Raw genomic sequence first — 22,168 nt, 5'->3', positions numbered from 1 at the left:
GCTCTGCTGGTCTAACATCAGATATTGGCTTTCAAAAATATAAGTAAACTTGGCAAAGTTGTGATAGATGGTTCTGGACTGGAAAAAGCTACATGTAAGCAGATTTCTAGAGAATATATTTGATTACATTAGCAATAATAGTTAGATGGATCTTACCGGGAGAGATGGAAGGAAGAGAATTATGGAGCTAAAGCCTCTTCTAGGAATAATGGTTCTCTGAAATGTGGTCCCCTGGCCAGCAGCATCAGCATCACCTGGAAACTTGTTAGAAATGCCAATTGTCAGTCCTCACTTCAGACCTGGTGAATCAGAAATTTTGCAGGTTGGACCCAAGAATCTGTTTTAACAAGCTATCCAGGTGATTCTGTTGTATGTTATAATTTGAGAATCAATGCACCAGGGGAAGAAAACGAACTCAAGGTGTAGATATGTAGTTTTCAAATTTCTTTATCTAGCATCCAAATCATCTGGGGAGCTCAAGGTGTAGATATGTAGTTTTCAAATTTCTTTATCTAGCATCCAAATCATCTGGGGAGCAAAGATTACCAGGCCCTACTCTAAACTAGAGTTCCTGATTCAGTAGGGCCAGTTGGGGTGGAAGATACTTTGCATGCTAACATGTTCCTAGGTGATGCTGATGCTGGTGGACCAGGAACCACACTTTGAGAACCACTGGTCTACATAAAAGATTTGAGTAAAGGCAAGACTTCAGGTTAGAAAAGGATTTTCTGGAGAGAAGATTTGAGGGTGGGTGGGGGATGGGAGAAGAGGTACGACTACATTCACGTGTCAATGATTTACACTGAGAATGGCTCTGTCTGCTTTGTGCTCTGGGGAGGCAGCAAAGCCTAGCGAGTCAGGGATTGTACTTTGCTCACCAAGTTTCCTGCTGCCCATGCTTGAGAATGGCAGGAAATTAGCAGAAAAGGCCAGCAGTCCAGAAAGCGCCAGGGAGACATTCTTCCAAGGGGCCTGCATGAATCAAGGCCCAAGCACCAACCATAGTGGTCACACGTCAGTAGACACCTGCGGGGAGAGATGAGTTCATCAGGCAGATTCCCCTCCTTGGACCCTGACAAGTTAGCACCTCAGAAGCCTCCAGAACTGAACCAGAATTGAGGGAAAGGGCTGACATGTCCAAATGGACTTAGATTGTTCTCACCACCACGTAGGAAGAGGGCCAGGGCCATCCCTGAAAGGGTGAGGGATCCTGGGAATAACAACAAAGACATGGCATTTGAAAGGGTCCATGCTGTTAGTGTCTTTCATAGGCTCTTTGAGAGACTGTTAAAGACAGAAAATTTGAAATTTAGTTTCAATGATGCTTCATCAACATGGGTAAGGGCTTGCCTGTGACAAGCCCTCAAGCTTGGGCCTGAAATGACCGCCTCAGTTGCCTGACCCAAGGGACTGGCCTGGTGGAGGCATAAAACAGAAATTAAGTTGGGTTCTGGGGCATAAAATGACTAATTATGAAGAAACAATTGATAAAACTCAAACTGAGGGACATTCTACCAAACAGCTGGCTTGTACATTCAAATGTGTATTGCACATTAGATTATGGAATTGTGACAACAGTTTCCTAAATTTGAACAAAAATGAATCTGAATTTGTCTATGGATGTAGCAGGTCCAAATCACAATCCACAGACCAGTATAGTGAAGTTCATAATTCATCACAAAGAACTTACACACCAAGAATAGAAATTGTTTCTTTTTCATTTTTAAAAATCATTTTAGAACTTTCAAGAGTCCATGGTTGAGTTCCTTCTCTGGGTGGCTGGCAGGCTGTTCTCAGAGTGGGCTGTGCTGGATCTGTCCAGGGCAGGTGTGGAATATCACACAGTCTTGATCTCAACTTTCCCCCGGGTGATAAGAGACACAGAGTTTACTGCTGACATCTGAGACAGGAAGAGCAGCTTCATGAAATACCTTTCAGAGTAACTGCTCTTTGATTTCTCTTCTTGTGTGATCTTTCTTGCTTCTGAAATTCTACAGTGCTTGCAATCTGAACCAAGCACCCGAACACTTGATTTTATCCAGCCTGGTGTTTTCCCCAGTTGTTTTGTGTATGTATCATTCATCTCCCAACACAGTAACCTCTTCAACGCAGGAACTGTGTCTTCCATTACTTTTTTATCCTGAATAGCATTGCCCTGTACCAGACTCCTGTAAGCACAGAAGGAATATTGGTCAGTTTATCCACAGAAAGAATGAATGAATAAATTAATGGCAGTGCACATTTCTCCTATTATGCTAATTAAATAATAAAAAACAGCTCCCCCCAGAAACATGTCTGTTGGATTTGAGAGAATTTGAGTAAATTATTTACTAAAAAACGTAAGAATTCTCCATCTGTATATAAGTTGTAATTTGCATAATTAATGGTTGTCTGTATATTCCTTTCAACTCCTAGTTAGACAATTACAGCGTGCCTCATTCTTAGGACCAGTGATGATGCATCTGTAAGCTTACTCACTGCTTATCTCAAGTGGGCTGTTGGACTAAGCCAGGCTAGACTGTGAAATAAGCAAAATCTAGCTCTGCCGCCCCTCCTTCCTCTGGCTGTGCACACCCTCCTAAAGTATCTCCTATCCCCACTCTCCATCTTCTTCCTAACTAGTAGTCAACCAATTAAATAGCTGGAAAGAGCTAAAGTATTACCCCTCTATAGGACTATTTGTCTTTTAGCAAAAAAGTCATTAAGCATTAGCTTTTAGAACCTAAAAAAGTTATCTCTAACTGTACACTTTCATATATTGAAAAGCCAGTGGGAGAGAGATTCAGGGATCAGGTTCCTTAAATCTCCCCTTCTAGGAAGAACCCCATTTTACCTATGCATGAAGCAGTGCCCATTTCTTTTTCTTTCTTTTTTTTTTTTTTTTTTGGTTCTCCATTGTAAGATTTCCTTTCCTTTTTTTTAAATTGAAGTATAATCAGTTACAATGTGTCAATTTTTGGTGTACAGCACGGTGTCCCAGTCATGCATATACATACATATATTTGTTTTCTATTTTATTTTTCATTAAAGTTTATTACATGATACTGAATATAGTTCCCTGTGCTATGCAGAAGTTTGTTCTTTATTTTTACATATAGTGGTTGATATCTGCAATTCTCAAACTCCCAAATTTATCTCCTCCCACCCTCTTTACCCCAGTAACCCATAAGATTGTTCACTATGTCTGCGACTCTGTTTTGTAGATGAGTTCATTAGTGTCTTCTTTTCTTTCTTTTTTTTTCAGATTCCACATGAGTGATAACATATGGCATTTTTCTTTCTCTTTCTGGCTTACTTCACTTAAAATGATGATCTCCAGGTCCATGCATGTTGCTGCAAATGGCATGATTTTGTTCTATTTTACTTACTTATTTTCTAATGGAGGCACTGGGGATTGAACACAGGACCTCGTGCATGTGAAGCACACACTCTATCAGTGAGCTTTACCCTCCCCTGAGGCTTGCTTCTTTTAGGGGCGGGTCCTGCTCTTCCTGGACCCTTCTGTAAAGATACCTGTTTTACTGGGATGATCCCCGGTAGAGCAACCTGGATGGGGGAAGGGATGCTAGAGGGTGGGCAGTAAACAGGAGGCAGGCTCCGAGCCCCCTGCTGCCCAGGCCTGTGTCCGTGAGACAGTCGTGCTCTGCCGGCACCTGCTGGGCTGGCGCTGTGTGCCCTTTGCTCTACTAGGTGTGGATGCTGCCAGGACCCCCTGCTGACTTACCCAGAGGAGCTGGGTGGGCAGGAGAGGGGGCCACAGCTAGAAGACTTCCTGCACTCACCTGAGGCTGTCTGTACCCATGTGAGAAAGGTCACCCCCAGGAATAACCTTGGACAGGGCTGCAAGTTAGCCTTGCCTGGGAGGGACAACCCAGCAGTGCACTGTCCCTGAGGACCACCGCCCACCATGAGTCTCGCCTCCAAGCCAGGGATGGTCTGCCTGCCCCTTCCCTGGAAGCTCCAGCTGGCTTCATTGGTGGTTGATTTGGAAATGGATGCTAGGCTTGCCTGCCCTGGGGTATGTTTGAATCAGGCAGGAGGCAGTGGCCGCCTGCCAGATTTTTGGCTTGATTCACTCGTCACCCACAGTCCTAATCCCAGAGGCCATGTCAGAAAGGGGCATGGGCGCTGCTGGGCGCCCTAGACCCACCCTGTGCCCCAGTCAGCCTGAGGGAAAGATCAAAGCTGGGCTTCAGCGGGTGCTTTTGTGCTGTCTCCTTTTGGAAGGAATCTTGGCAGAGATTGTGTGTTGCCTCCAGGCACCAGGATATGATTCACACCTTGATATAATTGTCTCACCGTTTGCCTGGATGGTTGCCTTTATTTTCATAGGAAAGATCAAGGGTGTCTGTGGCTCAGGAGTTGTCAGGTCAGAACATCGGGCCCAAGTGGGATGGGCTCCTTGGCGCCACCTAGTGTCAGGCACAGCCGTCGGTGAGGAGAATGCTCACAAACGGGGATTCGCCCACCTCCTACTTAAATTCTTGGGTCCTGGCACGATGGGAGTAGAGAGAGCACTTTTCTTTCTTCCTAAAGATAATAGTCAAGTGGCAGTGACTGAGCTGGCATGAGTGAAATAATGCTACATGGTAGTGAGCACGAAGAGCTCGTGTGGAACACACCGGATCATCCTGAGAGTTTAGAGCTGGGGCCATGGGTGTGAGAGGATGAACAAGACATGGACAGATGGAGGAGGAAATGCAGAGTGAGGGGGTGAGTGCAAGTGGGGTGATCAGTTTACAGCAGTGGCTGAAGGGGAAACCAAGATAAGACTGGAAAGGAAGATGGGCGCCTTGAATGCTGGAAGATATAGTTTGAAGTTCACCTTAAAGTTCTGGGGATACTTGAAAACTTTCAGCAGGGAAGTGACAGGTTGAAAAGGGTGGGTTGGAATATTGACATGGTCAGATCCCACCTGTGACAACCATGCAGGGCCAGCACTGCTCGAAGGAATGCAGAACAAACCAGGAGCAGAGACACATGTGAAACAGGCAGGCCAGGGAGCTGTTGAATGCCTTTCCAAGGCTGGGTGAGTTCAGGCTAAAACCCACCTCTCTGATTGTGGCAGCCAGCTCTCCTCCCTGGGGCCTGGAGGTTTCAACATCAGAGCTCTGCAGCCACACAGCCAGCCCAGCTTGGGGGTGAACTTCTTCAGAAGCTGGAGTTATTAGGCTGAGAATGGAACCAGGAGGCTGACTCCTGGATTTCTGGCTTGCCCTGGGGTGTTTTTGACCCTCCATCCCCAGAGGCAGCCTTCCAGGCCACAAGAGAGGCGCCCACAGCTTCCAGCCATCTCTAGTCTGGCAGGAGCTGCCCCAGGCTCTTGGCTTTACCCTTCCTCCCACAGGGCTTAGCTGGGTGCTGAGTTTGTGGAAAATGTGCTTCCTGAAGCTGGGGCTTCCCCGTGGAGCTTGACAGCAACAGGCACCCCCGGCCTCAGCCTGAGGGGTGACTCTGCGGGGGCGGCCATGTGTCTCAGGAACTCATGGCAGCTGCTCCCTCCTCAGGTGGGCAGTGAGGGGGCAGCTGTGTGGCCCCTTCCACTCCTTCAAGCATCACTCAGAGGAAGATGATTCCCCTCCAGTGGAAGGCAGGATAAAGAAGGGACTGCAGAGGGGGTCATACACGCCTCAGTACCCTCTGGGCGCTGAAGTCCTGGCCTAGCTCTGGGAACGGGGCTGCCACAGTCAGGGCGGCAGAAGGCAAAACAGAGGGCAGCATGTGGCCCCTGGCAAGGGGGATCCCAATCCCCTCACCGGAGGTCTCTGCCATATCTGCACAGGGAGAGGGTAGTGGCCCAGAGGGGAGTGTGGTGTGTGTGTGTGTGTGTGTGTGTGTGTGTGTGTGTGTGTGTGTGTGTGTGTGTGTGTGTGTGTGTGTGTGTGTGGTTTGAGCCTACATGGAGCCTCACGCTGAGACACTGCATTTCTGCTGGCAGAGTTTCCTGCTCCAGATGACTTCCTGCCCCAGATTCACCATGGAGACTGCTTGGAATTTGGTCCCACACTTTCCAAATTCAGGACGAGATCTGGCAAAGGTTCCCTCCCTTTACCTCCCATCCTCTCACTTCTCAGGGAGGAAGCCACCTGACCAGCCAGCCCTCCTCCCCTTCTCTCTAGGGAGACCCAGGCTGGGATCTGCATGACCTGTCAGATTTGAATTAAAGCAGTTTGCCCTCTGTACCTGGGAGAGGGGAATGGGGGGCAGCTGCTGCCCAGGAGGATAGGGTTGGGAAGGGGCAACCCAGAGGACTGGAGGCTGGCAGGGAAGGGTTTGGCCTGAAAATCAAGGTGTTAAAAATGGCTGGTAATTCATGCACTTGGCTCATTCTTCCCAAGGCTTGGCTGCAGGCCTCTGTTTCCTCAACTTAGAAAGTTAGAATCTTGCAGTTCCTGACTCTCTGACTGATGAGGGCTCCTGAGTTGGCTGTTGGAGGAAGGGTGGGAGGGAGCAGGAGATGGGCAGACTGCCTCCTCCCTCCCAGTTAATAGCCACTTGCTCCTCAGGCCTCCAGCTCCAGCCCCTCCCCCAGAGGCTCAGGTGCAAGTTTGCATGTCCACCAGCTCCCTTGTCTCCTCTAGGGAAGTTGGGTCCTGCTGGGATTTTTCCAGCCAGGTCACCTTACAGGCCACCAGCCCATCTGGTCACCAGGCTGCCTCCCTTTTAGCAGCTGTCAGGGCCCCCTTCAGGGTCAGGGGTGGTGGTATCCCAGGGACCGAAAGACAGCGGGGGTGGGGACAGGGAAGCCTTGATAAGTTCACCGCCTCTGGGCTGCTCCCCTGCCCCCCCACCCTACCCCCGGCTCACTTCCTCAGATCCTGAAGTCCCCCCCAGCTTTAGGGTACCCGAGTGAGGAAGAGATTTGGGCCAAGGCGGGATTGAGATCGGGCCCAGGACACAAGGCTCTCCGCAGTTGTTGGAAAGGGATTCCCTGTGCTGAGAATCACTTCCCGCTCCGATCTCACCAGGTTTCTGAGAGGCTGAGTGACTTGCCTCAAGGGACACAGCTGGGAGCGCGGGGACGCCGACGTCCCGGTCACCGCTGTTCCCACCGCCAGCACGTGCGGCTCCGCTTCCTTCCGCGCTCCTGTCTGGTTGCTGCCGCCCCCCACCCTCACCCTCCGCCCGGTTTCGTTTTGGCGGCGGGAGGGCAGACCGGCTGCTGGACCGAGGGCGGGACCTCCCCAGGCGGGGGTCCCCGCTCCTAGGCTGGGGGCGCGAAGGGCAGCTAAGCGGGGCCTCTTCCTGGTCGGCACTGGGGCCCCCCAGCCCCCCGCCCCCCGCTCACCTGCGCACCGCGCCCCCGGTCCCCCCTGCCCCTTCCCGACTCCGGCTCGGGGTGTCCCGGGGCCGCGCCCAGCCGCCCGCCCGCCTGCCCGGGAGCGGCGCGGCCGAGGCGGCGTGCAGGGGCCGGCCTGGGGCCACGCGGGGCTGGCGGGGCGTCTTCGCCGTGGAGCCGCTCGGCGGCCGGGGTGAGTCGCCCACCCCCGGGCCCACCGGGGCCTCTGCCCCGGCGCCGACTCCCGCGCCCCGGCCCGGGTCTGCGCTCCCCTCCCCGCCCCGCCCCCACAACAGCCCGCCCGAGGCCCCAGACCTCCCCGCGCCCCCCTCACCGCCTCCCTTCGGAAGGGCGGTTGGATCGCGCCTTGCACGTTGGGCACTCATGGCGTTAAACCGGCCATCGCCACTATCTCCCTTCCTCCGGGTCCACTCCCCTCTAATTCCCAGTCTGGATGCTTCCCGCCCCCCGGCCCCTGCCCCAGCCTGCAGTCCCGAAAAGTTCCCCCGGCGGCGGCGGACCCCTTGCCAAAGGAGCCGCGCAGGGCTGGGCTTCCTGGCCCACTTCCTTCCGCAGACGGGCCTGGTTTGGCACCCAGCTCTCCTCCCGCGGGCGGGCTGGCAGACGAAGGCAGCCCTCCATCCTCTCCAGGTTCAGTTTCTGCATGTTTACAATCGGGGCATCCAGATCGTAGCAGAGCCTGGGCAGGGGGCTTGTACTATTTTATTCTTTTTTTATCGCAGTTTAGGACCCCCCCCCCCTTTTTTTCTCCATTTCACGTAAATATAATCGTGCTTTGGAGAATGGATGTGGGCTGGTGAAACTTACAAGTCACTGGTTTATGTCAGAAAGTCATTAATTCACTTGTTTATGCTTTCTTGTCATTAGAATAGTCATGTATTCTACTTAAGACATAGATGTCAAACACCTGGTAGAAGCGCCAACAAGTTCTCCTAACATGCTCATCGCAGATGTTGCTAATCGAGCATGGCCCGCCTTTCCTTCTCCACACCAGGCTCCAGGCAGCCGTCGCCATCGCCCGGTGCTGGCATGCAAGATCAAACCCTCCCGCCACTGCTGTTCTTCCTAATAACAAAATACCTAGGAAGCAGTAATTTATCAGAATATTATTTGAAGTCAGAGCAAATGACCCGTTACCAAAAAATACAAGGAGGAAATAAAATAACACAAGTGAAAATAAATTAGAAGGAAGGACTTATAAAAAGAAGTGGGAAAGTCAAGGGGAGAGGATGGACAGGGTTCCATGTAGTTAATGTCAGAACTTAATTACATCAACCGCATTCAGTTGTTTAAAAAAAAAGGAAAAAGAAAGAAAGAAAGGAGGAGGGAAGGGAGGAAGAAATGGGGGACGTTTCTGGAGGGAGTGTCACATGAGGGAGGGATGAGTGATGTTAGACAGTGTCCTTATTTCTGTGACAGATGCAGCAATTAAATTCATAAGGCTGCCCCTCAGTAAACGCCGAGGGCATAAGCCTTAGGCATAATTCAACGAAGGCAGTTTTATAGTGGGTCAACATAATGTGTTCTAATTTGATACCAAAAAAAGAACCTAGACCACTGAGACACGTGAGTGGGTAATCCCAAAGGGAACTGAGTGGTTTTGCAGAATATTTCCTACATTTGGGATATTACTGCCAACCCATTACACAGTACATACAACTTTGCTAACTCACTACAGAGTATAACTTTCTAATGACTATAATACCACGAACTAGTATCATCCTTGGGTAAGCCCTGATAAAATATTACCCTTCCTCTCTCCCTTTTAAGTCACTTTTAGAGTGCACCAGAAACTTCTGTCACTGCCTTCCCTCACAACATTGCTATGTCCTACAATAAGGCATTTCTGAATTGGTTATATGTTAGAAGAGCTGCTTCTTGCAAACATGTGAAGCATATTAAACTGACAATGCCTTTCTTCGCCGTGGTGTGACACATGCTGGTGCTGTGTCCGCCAACATGGCAGCGGTAGTTCCAGTTGCTTCCCAATCAAGAACGGCTTCTGACATAACTCAGTGGATGGTGCTCCATGAATATGCCTTGAATAAATAAATATCAAAGACCCTCTTATGTTTTTTTAAATTTATTTTTATTGAGTTAGAGACAGTTTACAATGCTCTGTCAATTTCTGGCATACGGCACAATTTTTCAGTCATACATGAATATATACATATATATATTATTTTCATATTCTATTTCCCTGTGAACTACTACAAGGTCTTGAATTAATTTCCCTGTGCTGTACAGTATTCACTTGTTTATCTATTATGTATATACCTGTCAGTATCTACAAATCTTGAACTCATAGTCTGTCCCTTCCCACCCTCCTCCCTCCTGGCAACCGCAAGTTTGTATTCCATGTCTGTGAGTCTGTTTCTGTTTTACATTTAAGTTCATTTATCTTCTTTTGTTTTTTGTGTTTTTTTAGATTCCACAAATGAGTGATTATCATATGGCATTTTTCTTTCTCTTTCTGGCTTACTTCACTTAGAATGACATTCTCCAGGGACACCCATGTTGCTGCAAATGGCATTGGGTTGTCATTTTTATGGCTGAGTAATATTTCATTGTATAAGTATACCACCACTTCTTTATCCAGTCATCTGTCAGTGGACATTTAGGCTGTTTCCATGTCTTGGCCATTGTAAATGCTGCTGCTGTGAACATGGGGGTGCAGGTGTCATTTTGGATTAGGGTTCCCTCTGGATATGTGCCCAGGAGCGGGATTCCTGGGTTACATGGTAAGTCTATTCCTAGTCTTTTGAGGAATCGCCATACTGTTTTCCACAGTGGCTGCACCAAACTGCATTCCCACCAGCAGTGTAGGAGGGTTCCCCTTTCTCCACAGCCTCTCCAGCATGTCATTTGTGAACTTTTGAATGATGGCCATACTGACTGGTGTGAGGTGATACCTCATTGTAGTTTTGATTTGCATTCTCTGATAAATAGCATTGAGCATTTTTTCATATGCCTACTGGTCATTTGTATGTCTTCATTGGAGAATTGCTTGTTTAGGTCTTCTGCCCATTTTTGGATTTTTTTTTCTTATTAACTTATATGAGCTTTTTATATATTCTGGAGATCAAGCCTTTGTCAACTTTCATCTTTTGCAAAACTTTTCACCCTTTCTGTAGAGTGTTTTTGTTTTGCTTGTGGTTTCCTTTGCTGTGTAAAATCTTTTAAGTTTATTTAGGTCTCATTTTTTATTTTTGATTTTATTTCTCTTTCTTGAATAGACTGCCCTGGGAGATCATTGCTGAGATGTATGTGAGATAATGTTTTGCCTATGTTTTCTTCTAGGAGGTTTATTGTGTCTTATGTTTATGTCTTTAATCCATTTTGAGTTTATTTTAGTGTATGGTATGAAGAAGTGATCTAGCTTCACTGATTTATATTCTGCTGTCCAGTTTTCCCAACACCATTTTTTGAAGAGACTGTCTTTATTCCATTGTGTATGTTTTTGCCTCCTTTGTCAAATACTAATTGACCAAAAGTTTGTGGGTTCATTTCTGGGCTCTCTGTTCTGTTCCATTGATCCATATGTCTGTTTTTGTACCAGTCCCATGCTGTTTTGATGACTGTAGCTCTGTAGTATAGTCTGAAGTCTGGAAGGGTTATTCCTCCAGCCTCATTCTTTTTCTTCAGTAATGCTTTGGCAATTCTGGGTCTTTTGTGATTCCATATAAATTTCATTATGATTTGTTCTAGTTCTGTGAAATATGCCCTGGGTAATTTGACAGAGATTGCATTAAATCTGTAGATTGCCTTGGGAAGTATGACCATTTTATCAATATTGATTCTTCCAATCCAGGAGCAGAGGATATCTTTCCATTTTTAAAGTCTTCCTTAATTTCCTTAATCAATGTTTTGTAGTTCTCCATGTATAAGTCTTTTGCCTTCTTGGTTAGATTTATTCTTAGGTATTTTATTACTTTGGGTGCTATTTTAAAAGGGATTGTTTCTTTACTTTCTTTTCCCATTGATTTGTCATTAACATAAAGAAATGCAACTGATTTTTGTACATTAGTCTTGAATCCTGCTACCTTGCTGAATTCTTTTATTAGTTCTAGTAGTTTTTGTGTGGAACTTTTAGGGTTTTCTATATATAGTATCATGCAATCTGCATATAGACACAATTTTAACTCTTCTTTTCCAATTTGGATCCCCTTTATTTCTTTTTCTTCCCTGACTGCTGTGGCTTGGACTTCCAAGAGTAAGTTGAATAGAAGTGGTGAGAGTGGACAACCTGTCTTATCCCAGATTTTAGTGGGATGGTTTTCAGTTTTTCACCATTGAGTACTGTGCTGGCTGTACTTTGTCATAAATAGCTTTTATTATGTTGAGATACGTTCCCTCTATACCCACGTTAGTAAGAGTTTTTATCATGAATCGGTGTTGAATTTTATCAAATGTTTTTTCTACAGCTATTGAGATGATCACGTGGTTTTTGTCCTTTCTCTTGTTGATGTGGTGTAAACATTCATTGATTGTGTATGTTGAACCATCCTTGTATTCCTAGGTTGAACCCAACTTAAATGGATAAAGAACCTTTACAAAAAACCTACAATTAAAACCATTTCTTATGATCAAAGACTGAATGCTTTCTCCCTAAGACTGGGAGCAAGGCAAGGATGTTTACTCTTATAATGCTTATTCCTTATAGTACTGGAAATTATCGACGCTGCAAAAGGCAAGGAAAAGTCATACCAGTTCTAAAGGAAGAAATAAAATAAAATTATTGCTATTACAGGTGACGTGAGTATCTACGTAGATGGAGATAATCCAAAAAAATCTGCAAAAACTTCTAGAACTGATAAATGAGTTCAGTAACATTGCAATAATAGCATTCAGAAATCAACTGCACTTGTAAATAATAAAAACAAATATTCGTAACACATAGTTTAAAAATGAAACACCAGTTGTAATTACTGAACAAAAGGAAGTACTTAGGTGTAAATCTAATAAAATACTTACCGAATCTGTACGCTAGAAACTGTAAAGTGCCGATGAAAGAGACCAAGAGGTGCTAAAGAAATGAAAGTCACTGTTTTTATGATTTGGAAGCCTCAACACAGTAAAGATGCCTGTTTTCCTTAAACTACTCATAGATTCAAGGCAATTCTTTTGGAAATCTCAGCAAGCTTTCTCTTTTTGTTTTGTTTTGTTTATATGTATATTACTAATAGGATTTACTTTTTTAGAGCAGTTTCAGTTTCACACCAGCAGTGAGCAGAAAATACAGAGAGTCCCCACGTAGCCCTCCCCACCCACACGTGTATACTCCCCTCCCCTCAAGGTCCCCCATCAGTGTGGCATATTCAGTGCAATCGATGAGCCAACATGGGCACATTATTATCAACCAAAGTCCACAGTTTACAGTAGGGCTCACTCCTGATGGTGGACGTTCTATAGGTTTTGACAGATGCATAATGACACGTAGCCACCACTGTAGATCACACAGAATAATTCCATTGCCCTAGAAATCCCTTGTGCTCCACCTGTTCATCCCTCCCTCCCTCTCCCCAAAGTCCTGGAAACCGCCATCTTTTCATTGTTTCTGTATCTGTGCCATTTCCAGAATGTCATTTGGTTGGAATCGTACAGTTGGTAGCCTTTTCAGACTGGCTTCTTTCATTTAGTAATATGTCTTTTAAGTTTCTTCCATGTCTTCCATGGCTTGATAGCTCATTTCTTTTTTTTTTCCCTGCACATATATTTCTTTAATTTACATGTATGTACTGTTCATTGTTTCTAAGAATGTGTAGAGCTTTAGCTTTTCTAACTTACATAGTTATCAGAGAAATAAAGCCAACCAGAAAATAAGAATTAATTCAGAAAGATACATACACCCTACTATTACAGCAGCATTATTTATAGTTGCCAAGATGAGGAAGCATCTTAAGTGCACACCAATATTTGAACAGATAATGAAGATGCAGCATATATATATGTAATGGAATACAGCTCACCCATAAGTAAGAAGGATATTTTGCCATTTGTGGCCCTTCATTCCCTTTTTTTTTTTTTTTTTTTTTTGGTTCAAAAACCAGAATTTTATGACTGGCATAAACATTTCCATTACATCACAAACAATAAAATACCTAGAAATAAACTTAACCAAGGGGGTTACCTATACTCAAAAACTGAAATGACACAAGGAAATGTAAAGATTTCTTGTGCTCTTGGTTTGGAAGAATCAACACTATCTAAATGGCCACACTGCCCAAAGCAACCCACAGATTCAACGCAACCCCCATCAAAATACTCGTGACATTCCTCACAGAACTAGAACAAATAATTCCAAAATTTTTATGGAACCGCAAAATCCCTGAACAGACAAAGCAATCTTTTGTAGGTCTTTTTTTTTCTCTTTCTTTTTGTTCTCTTTTCTTATGGTTTGATGACTAGAGAAGGTCCTTTACCATTTTTTTGTAAAGTTGGTTTAGTGGTGCTGAAATGTTTTAGCTTTTGTTTATCTGTGAAGCTTGTGATTTCTCCATCAATGTACACCTTAAACTTTAAAAACTTAAAAAAAGAGAGAGAAAGAATGGACTTCAGTTAATAATGTATCACTATTGGCTCACCAGTTGCGACAAATGGGCCATAGTAATATAAGATCTTAATATTAGGGGAAACTGGTTGAGGGGGCTATGGGACCTCTTTGCATTGTCTTTGCAACTTTTTCATAAATGTAAAATGATTCTAAAATAAAAAGTTTATTTAAATAAAAATAAAAAATAAAATGTACTGAAAATCATTGAATTGTCCCTTGTAATAAGTGAACTTCATGGTATATAAATCATACCTCAATAAGCTGTTTAAAAAGTTAATAAAGTCACAATGGGATCAGGGCTGGGCTCAGGCAGGGTCAAAGCCAGGGTCAGGGAAGGGTCAGGGCCCAGGCTCAGGGGCCAGACTCAGGGCTGGGTCAGACCAGGGTCAGGCCAGGGTCAGGTGGGGGTCAGCAGCCTTGGAAATGGGCTTGGAGGCGTGGATCCCCAAAGGCTGAGGCCAACCTGGGGCCCTCCTCTGGCTGCTGCTGCTGCCGCCCACAGCCACCCTGGAGCTGTGAGGGCCCTCCCCCAGGGCCTCGGCTGCCCCGGCTGCCCCGGCCGCGCTCCAGATGTGGGGAGGCCGGTGGAGGGTGGTGCGCTGACTCCCGATGGGCAGCGCTGTGCTCCTGGAGCCGCAGGTGCATTGGGCCTTCAGGGTGGGGCTCAAACGGGCTACACAAGAGGGTCTCAGGGGGGCGTGGCTATGACCGGGGCCTGGGTGCCCTGAGTCACTGAATCTCATCTTCTCTCTGCCCTTCCCTCCAACCAGGCAGCCCAGAGACCCCCTCAACACAGGCGAGTCAGAGGCCCCCACCGTGGGGCCTCTGGGTGGGCACCTCCCCAGGACCTTCGTGGGGCTGTGGAATGGGGCAGGTAGCAGGGTCCGGCCCTGAGGCTGGGAGGCTGGCTGGAGGAAAGCACCAGGACTGCTGAATAAGTGGCCCTTAGTGTGGGCCTGGGGGTCTCACTTCCCTGGGAGCCCTGGGAGCACAGGCCCTAGGCCGGGAGGCCCACTCTCATGGGGCCGGGGCGCAGCCCTGCCCTCCCAAGTGTGGGTCCTAGAGCCAGGGCTGTCTTCATTAGCCCTCTCCCACTTTTAGAAATGGAGGGTCCTGAGTCAGAGAGGGGCAGTGACTTTCCTCAGGTCACACAGATACACAGACTTCTGCCTGTGAACCTATTTCCCTGAGATACTGGGATGACATGGAGGGGGCACGAGCCCTTAGCAGCCATGACCTTGAGCAAGTAATATTGGCAAGCTACGAGGCCTGTAGTTCTTTGACCTGCAGAGCAGGCCCTGAGGTGTGCTAAGTGAGGGATGCGATGGCTGTGATGGTCCAGCCCTTGGCAGGCTCACTCAGGGATGTCTGTCACCCTGGAGATGCTGCTGTCACCTGCTGTGGCTACCCTTGTTCCCCCTGCCCTGCCCACCGGGCCACTGAGCCCTCATCCCCACAGGGCTTGCTCAGTTGTGCTCTGATGTCCAGTTCTCAGTGGCACCCTGGCATTGTGGCCAGGCCTCTGGACACTTGGCCTTGGGTTCCCATCTACGAAGTGGACGGGACCTCCCTGGTAGTGGCACCTGGGGCACTACCGGTGTCTCTGTCATAGGAGACAGGGGCATCTCCACAGTGTGCGGGAAGCCCAAGGTGACAGGGAGGATGTACGGCAGCTGGGACACGGTGGCGGGCCCGAGGCCGTGGCAAGCCCGCCCGCTGGGCCAGGGCTCGCGTGTCTGTGGGGCCGCCCTCATCAGCTCCCGCTGGCTGTTTGCTGCTGCCCACTGCCTTCTCAAGTGCGTTCTCCTACGGTGCCAGCAGAGGTGCTGGCAGGGGAGGGGTGTGCAGGGGAAGGGGAGAAAGGGGGTGATGGGCATCCCACAGCAGTCCTCTGGGGCAGTCTGTGGCCTTCAAATGCACATCATCCCTGCCTTTGACCTGTGCGCCCTCCACCTGGACTGTCCTCCTCGCTCGCTTGTCTGATCCTCCTCATGCTGTGCCCTCAGCCCTCGTGCCCGTCCCCCCACACAGATGTGCCTGAGGAGAGTGGCAGTGTCGGTCCTGGCTGCCGTGTGGTGTGGACCAGCCTCAGACCACAGCTGCTTCTCAGTGTCCCCACATTCCTGGCTGTCAGCCTCTAGGCGGGGAACTGGAACTGCGTGTATGGCCAGCAGCTGGGCCACTCTTCTTACCTGTGCAAAGTGACTTCCCAGGAGGAGCTGTGGTCACTGGTGTGAGTGGGGGGGCCCCTGCTGCCAGGCTGCATAGGCGGGAGATGGGGCTCCCTGGAGTGACAGGAGTCTAACTCACTGCCCCTCCTGGGCCTGGCTCCGTGCTCAGCTTCTGAATGGATGAGGAGCGGTCTCCAGGGAGCAGGGGCATCATAGCCCAGGTCCAGGTGCTGGAGCTTTGACAACCCAGAGTCCTGTCATGCCTAGTCTGTGCCACGCCCCATGCACACCTCTCTGTGGCATCGGGGGCAGCAAGGCCCCACCTCACCCTGTCCCCACCCTGTCAGAAGAGAAAGCCCAACATGGGTGAGAAGGGCAGACTGCACGGTGGGGGGGGGGGGAGGTCAGGAGAAGCCCTGCGTGCCAGTGGAGAGGGAGGGGCTTGCTGGAAGGGGGCAGGGGGGAGGGTGTCCGGGTGGACGAGCCACGCATGCAAGCTCAGGGAGGTGGGAATTTTCACCACCTGTGTTCAGGGAACAAGGCAAGGTTCCATTTCCTGTCCTCATTTGCTCATTTAACAAATCTTTTGTGAGTGCTTATAACTAGTGGACAAGCAGCCCTTGGGCAGGAAGATGTTTAAAGAAAGGAGGGGTCGGGAAAAGTGCGGGGCCAGAAGGTGGAATGTGGGGAACCCTGGGAAGGGTGAAGTCAGAGCTGAGACTGAACCAGAACTCCTCCTGTGTACAAGCACAAGGCCTTCATTTGATGACCCCCCCTTCCCCGCCATCCAGCGCTAAGATTAAATGCTCCTCCAATTCTAGGGTGTGATGGAGAAGCCATATGCTGAGGTTGTAAGTAGAGTTTCAATTAGCCTCAGGAAAGAAGGGCTCCTGACCATTAAAAATGGGGAGGCAAAAGCTGCCTGGCATCATGTGGGTTAGAGGGGTCCAGAGGGATGTGGGCAGTTAGATGAGGATTCAGGGGAAGAGAATTAGCTCACACTCAGACATGATGGTGACAATGTGCCTTTCCTCCTCCAGAAAATCTCACATCCTGGAGAACTACCAGGGTTTGTTAGGAAACCCCCAGCTGTACCAGCACACCAGGCGCACCCAGAAGATATCTGTGAGCCATATTATCATATACCCAGACCCTGATAAGTGTCATCCCTCTGGGAGTGACATAGCCATGTTGCAGCTGCTCTTTCCTGTGAACTTCACCTCCTGCGTCATATATAGTACCGGAAGTCCTAGCCACAGCAATCAGACAAGAAAAGGAAAAGACATAGAAATTGAAAGGGAAGAAGTAAAACTGTCCTTATTTTCAAATGACATCACAATATATAGAGAAAACCCTAAAGTATCTATCAAAATATTAGAAGTAATAAACAAATTCAGTAAAGTTTTTAGGATACAAGATTAATATACAGAAATCTGTTGCTTTTCTATACACTAATAATGAGCTCTCAGGAAGAGAAATTAACGAAAATGTCCAATTACAGTTGCATTAAAAATAATAAAATACATAAGAATAAACTAGAAAAGTGAAAGACCTATGCTCTAAAAACTATAAAATATTGATGAAGGAATTTGAAAATGATAACAGAGAAATGGAAAGATATCCTATGCTCTTGGAATGGAAGAATTAGTATTGTTAAAATATCCATTCTACCCAAAGCAATCTACAGATTGAATGTAATCTCTATTTAAACACCCATGATATGTTTCCCATAACTAGAAGAAATAATTCTAAAATGTATAGAGAACCATAAAAGGTCACAAATTGCCAAAGCAATTTTGAAAAACAGAAAGTGCAAAGCTGGGGCTATCATTCTCCCCGACTTCAGACTATAATACAAAGCTACAGTAATCAAAAGAACATGGTACTGGCACAAAAACAGACACAAATCAATGAAACAGAAATAAATCCAGGCAGTGATGATCAATTAATCTACAACAAAGGAAGCAAGAATGTACAATGGAGAAAAGATAGTTTCTTCAATAAGTAGTGCTGGGGAAACTGGAAAGGGGCATATAAAGGAATGAGATTAGACCACTGCCCCCACACCATGTACAAAAAATAAACTCAAAATGGATTAAAGACCTAAATGTAAGAACTGAAATAATAAAATTCCTAAAAGAGAACATATGCAGCACATACTCTGAAATAAATTTAGAGCAATAATTTTTGGGATCTGTCTCCTAAGGCAAAATAAATAAAAGCAAAATAAACAAATGGGATCTAATCAAACTTGAAAGTTTTTGCACAGTAAAGAAAAATGTTAACAAAACATAAAAGACAACCTATTGAATGAGAGAAAATCTTTGCAAACAATTTGACTGATAAGGGGTTAATATCTAACATATATAAACAGCTCATAAAACCCAATATAAAAAAAACCCACTTAAAAAATGAGCAAAATATCTGAATATACTTTTTCCAAAGAAGAAATGCAGATGGCCAACAGGCACATGAAAAGATTCTCAGCATCACAGAGCATCAATCATCTGTCAGAATGGCTATCATCAAAAACAAAAAATTAATGCTGGTGAAGATGTGAAGAAAAGGGAACGTGTACACTCTTAGAAGGAATGTAAATTGGTGCAGCAACTGTGGAAAACAGCATGGAGGTTCCTCAGAAAACTGAAAATAGAACTAATGCACGGTCCAGCAATTCCACTCCTGGGTGTACGTCCAAAGAAAACAAAACAGCTAATTCCAGAAGATACATGCACCTCCATGTTTACAGCAGCATTACTTAAGGGAGCCAAGACACAGAAGCTCTCCAAACACCCCTCTACTCGTGACTGTGCGGAGAAGCCGTAACAGCAGTGCAGTTCTGCTGTTTGCAGCAACATGGACGGACCTAGGGAGTGTTACGCTTAGTGAGATAAGTCAGACAGAGAAACACGAATGCCCTATGTTATCACTTACATGTGGCATCTAAAAACCAAATGAATACATATAACAAAACAGAAATGGACTCAGATACATGGAGGATACACTAGTGGTCACCAGTGGGGTGAAGGAAGGCAGGTGAGGCAAGGTTGGAATATGAGATAAAGAGATACCAATTACTATGTATAAAATACATAAATAACAAGGTTATATTGATCACCACATGGAAATATATCCATTATTTTGTAATAATTCTTAATGGATATATTATGTAAAATATTGAATCACTATGCTGTACACTTTAATATAATATTGCAAATCAACTATATTTCAATTAAAAAATAAAACAAAGTTCACCTTAAAAAGGCAGGAAAACACAGGTTCTCTATTAGTTACCTAGGGTTGCTGTAGTAAAGTACCATCAACCAGGTGACTTTCAACAACAGAAATTTATTTTTTCACATTTCTGGAGGCTAGAAATCTGAAATTAGGATGTGCACATGGCCATGTTCTTGCTCTGAGGGCTCCGGGGGAGAGTTTTTTGCATCCTTTCTCTTAGGTTCTGTTGTAGCTGACAGTCCTTGGTCTTTTAGGCTTGTAGATATATCACTCCAAACTTTGCACCCATCTTGACATGGACTTCTCCCTGTGTGTCTGTGTCTCTTTTCTTTTCATAAGAACACCAGCCATAATGGATTAAAAGTCTGCTTTGCTTCAGCATAACTTCATCTTAACTAAACCTGCAATGGTCCTACTTCCAAATAAGGTCACATTCTGAGGTTCTGAGGACATGAACTTTGGCAGGATATTAAGAACAAGTTGTATCTCTCAACCTGTTCCTTGACTCAAAATCATTGAGAAAAGCAGGTACCACAAATTTAGTGGCTTAAAACAATACAATTCTATTGATCAGAAGTCAGCATGGGCTCAACAGGGTTTACTGTGTAGGGTCTCACAGACCAAATTCAAGTTGCCATCCAGTCCGGGCTATTATCTGGAGGGTCTGGGAAAGAATCTGCTTTCAAGTCATTCAGGTTGTTAGCAAATACTGCAGAGTAGTGGAAAGGAAATTCTCTCCTGGAATTAAAAAGGAAGATTAAACTTAATTTCACTTGGGGTATTGTCAAAAGCAGAGATTGAGTAAGAACACGTATATAGGTAATTTGCTGGAAAAAATCCCAGATAGTGGAAAGGAGGCCTCTGGGAGATCTGCTATGGAATGAATCTTTGTGTGCCCCCAAAATTCATATTCTAAAGCCTAATATCCAATGTGATACTATTTGCAGTTAGGTCCCCTGGGAGATGATTATGTCATAGGGCAGAACTCTCATGAGTGGGACCAATGTCCTCTTTAAAGAGACCCATGTTATCTCTCTGGTTCTTTTTCCACCACGTGAGGGCACAAGAGAAGATGATTATCAATGAAGCAGGAAGTGGGTCCTCACCAAACACAAAATCTTTGAGTGCCTTGATTTTTGGCCTTCCCGGCCTCCAGAGCTGTGAGAAATAAATGTTTGTCATTTAAGCCACCCAGCCTATGGCTGTTTGTTATACCAGCCGAATCAGACTTGCGACAAGAATGATGGAAGGAGTAAAGACTGAGGGCAACTAAAACTTGATCCCATGGGAACCTTCAGAGGAACTTATAGAGTGTCTCTTCCAGTTGCTTGTGTGAGAGCCACCAGGAGAGATGCTTACCCATTGGCTGTGATAGGGCTGCTTTTCAGGGAAGTAAATCTCCCCACAACCACTTCCAGATTGTGACGGTGCTTCTGTGCTTGACAGTGGGCTGCGGTCTCTGATATCAGTCTCTCTTTGCAATCTATTTTTGCATTTATCTTTGTTTCTAGCAATCTATCAATGTTTCTAGAAACATACAGTTTTATTAATCTATAAAATATTTAACCTTGGCTTTGTTATATTTTTCTAATTTTATTTTTAAAATGATGAATTCCTGTCTTTAGGACACTTTAAGGTCCACACAGGGAAAATGAGGAGAATGTACAGATACTGTCCATATACCCCCACAGATGCATAACATATTCTGTTATCAGTATTCACCACCAGAGTGGTACAATTGTTACTATTGATGAACCTGCACTGAAACATTAAAATCACTCAAAGTTCACAGTTCATATTACCATTTACTCTTGGTGTTGTATATTCTATGGCTTTGCACAAATGTATAGTGAAATATGTCATACAGAGTATTTCCAATGCCCTAAAAATCCTCTGTTCTCCACCTAGTCATCCCTCCCCTCTGCCGAGCCCTGGAGCCCACTGCTATTTTTACTCTCTCCATAGTTTTGCCTTTTCCAAAATGTCATATAGTTGGAATTGTGGGGTAAGTAGCCTTTTTAGATTGGCTTCTTTCACTTAGTAATATGCATTTAAGGTCCTTCCATGGCTTGGCATCTCATTTGTTTAGTGTTGAATAATATTCCACTGTCTGGATATACCATGATTTATTATTTACTCACCTATTAGAAGACATCTTGGTTGCTTCCAAGTTTTGGCAGTTATGAATAAAGCTGCTTTAAATGTCTGCATGTAAGTTTTTGTGTAGATATAAGTTTTCAAATTCTTTGGCTAAATACAATTTCTGGATTGGATAAGAGCGTTTAGTTTTATAAGAAATTGTCAGACTATCTTCCAAAGTGGCTACAGCATTTTATACTCCCACCAGCAATGGATGAGATTTCCTGTTACTCTGCATCATCTTTGTTAGTATTTAATATTTCCAGTGTTACAGATTTTGGCCATTTTAATAGCTGTGTAGTGTCTGTAACTGATGTTTTAATTTGCATTTTCATGATGACTTATGATGTGGAGCATCTTTTCATGTGTTTATTTGTCATCTGTTCATTTTCTTTAGTGAGTTATCTGTTCAGGTCTTTGGCCCATTTTAAAAATTGGGTTGTCTGTTTTTGTATTTTAGGATTTTAAGAGTTCTTTGTATATTTTGGATAACAGTCCTTTATCAGATGTGTCTTTTACAAATATTTTCTCCCAATCTGTTGCTTGTATCCTTGTTTTCTTGGCCTTGTCTATTGCAAAACAGAAGTCACTCAGCAATAGAAATTTAATACAAGTAGTTATCCAATTGAAACAAATATGCTTGTTGTTGAAATGAGGGATTTCTTCCCAATTCCTGATGCTTCTTTCTATGCAGTCTCCTGTAGTTGTAACACATTTCTTTCTTTCAACCTCATTCACTGCTCTCCCACAGAGGTGTGGGTTGGGGAT

General features: G+C 45.6%; 1 protein-coding gene across 2 annotated transcripts in view; it reads right to left on the bottom strand.

Annotated features, from left to right (window-relative positions):
• LOC141579018 (uncharacterized) overlaps positions 1 to 22,168 on the bottom strand; it is a 151,975-nt gene that overhangs the window by 13,435 nt on the left and 116,372 nt on the right. The window contains exons 1-3 of one of the 2 annotated variants that reach the window (XM_074373132.1): positions 4,300 to 6,669; positions 1,932 to 2,168; positions 879 to 1,026 (exon numbers count right to left, since the gene is read on the bottom strand). The gene's annotated coding sequence lies outside the window, so the exon portion shown is untranslated. Of the gene's footprint in view, positions 1 to 878; positions 1,027 to 1,931; positions 2,169 to 4,299; positions 6,670 to 22,168 lie in introns of those variants that run through there. The other variant, XM_074373131.1, reaches the window with a different exon arrangement.

This window comes from Camelus bactrianus, chromosome 11 (genome assembly GCF_048773025.1).
Source record: "Camelus bactrianus isolate YW-2024 breed Bactrian camel chromosome 11, ASM4877302v1, whole genome shotgun sequence".
In the NCBI taxonomy this organism is placed as follows: domain Eukaryota; kingdom Metazoa; phylum Chordata; class Mammalia; order Artiodactyla; family Camelidae; genus Camelus; species Camelus bactrianus.
The sequence above is the reverse complement of the archived record's forward strand: the minus strand, read 5'-3'. Positions and strand labels throughout refer to the sequence as shown.